At 43.0% G+C, this 1,280-nt stretch overlaps 1 long non-coding RNA gene across 1 annotated transcript; it reads right to left on the bottom strand.

Annotated features, from left to right (window-relative positions):
* Positions 1-258: 258 nt before the first annotated feature.
* On the bottom strand, positions 259-1,280 carry LOC147903694 (uncharacterized). The gene is made up of 3 exons (XR_015540804.1): positions 1,219-1,280; positions 1,008-1,084; positions 259-830 (listed from the first exon to the last, which is right to left on the bottom strand). It is a non-coding gene; the product is annotated as an uncharacterized LOC147903694 (long non-coding RNA).

The following is a 1,280-nucleotide window of genomic DNA, read 5'->3' as shown; positions in this document are numbered from 1 at the left end:
CCTTAGATTTTAAGTCACACATAGCGTTTTGTGCTTGTGGAATATAGCTTTGTTTCCATCACGCTCAAGATCAGACTTACATTTGAGACATGCCCTATCCCCTTCATGTGCAAAGTCAAGATCCCCATTAGTGTACGTTGTTACCTACCACAAACTCATGCACCATCTTGTTCACTTTTATAAGGCACTTGTAGGTGGGATGATACGCATTAAGTAGAGGAGCTCTGAAAGCATGAGGGGGCAAACAAGCAGCCTGCCAGTGCTTGAATAGATGCTTGACGAGCACATATGAAGCATGAAATTGGTTCATTCGGACAAGTTGCATAAAGCATCTCCCTCCTATTTCTACCTCCCCATTAGTTTTTCAAGCAATGAGCAAAGCTATCCACATTTCTTCAGATGGCAGATATTGCATATCTTCAAGAAAATCTTTTGCTTGATAAAGATGTCTTGACCAGGCAAGAAGATTAACTATGCAGTATAGTGATATACTGTTGGTGCAAACACGTATTCTTCTCTCATCACCTTAAAGTACTCCTGCCCCTTCACACCCTATGCTTGCATGTCCTTAAAACATCGTAAAGCCATGTTACTCTCATGGTTTATGCCATATCAATTAATCATTGCATTCCATAATACAACGTCTCCACTTGGCCACCTGTCAAACTACCCATGCCTCTAAAAGAGAGCCACATTTAGCATACACGTTCTGCCAACAAAAGGATCCCTTTGAAACCCCTTTTGGGTGATCTCCTTGTGTATCTCTTGCCCTTTGTCTATGGCTTCTATGCTGCTACATGCCTTCAATACACAAAGGAATGTCACGAAATCTGGAGGGATGCCCAGCAGTTGCAGGTGTTACAAACAATCCAATGCTTCCAACAATGTTCTTGGATTCCAATCAAATGCCCACGCTAACCATCGGCGACCAAAACAAATTTGAGCACGTCAACACAGAACAGAAGAAGAAAGGAATCTGAGAACTCTCGGTTCAACATGACACTCACAAATATGCTTCCGTACAAACGGGATGTAGCGTCTTCAGTGAAAGTGTATGTCTTCTTACAACCGATCTTCTTTAGCTCTGCATGCAGGGAATACGCTGGTCATACAAGAAAAGTTAAAGGAACTGAGAAAGTCGAATACGAATTGAGGAGAATATACGGACCTCGGCCGAACGAGGGCTTCGAGTTTGCGCGACGAGGATGTGCATCTCACCTTCTTATGGCAATCAAGAACCGCCCAAACAATTGCGAGCACAAGGACTTTAAAAACGGGAG

Source organism: Dipteris shenzhenensis, chromosome 3, assembly GCF_047967505.1.
Source record: "Dipteris shenzhenensis isolate YYH24624 ecotype China chromosome 3, Dip_SZ_1.0, whole genome shotgun sequence".
NCBI lineage: Eukaryota > Viridiplantae > Streptophyta > Polypodiopsida > Gleicheniales > Dipteridaceae > Dipteris > Dipteris shenzhenensis.
Note: the sequence above shows the minus strand (reverse complement) of the source record. Positions and strands in the feature narration are given on the sequence as shown.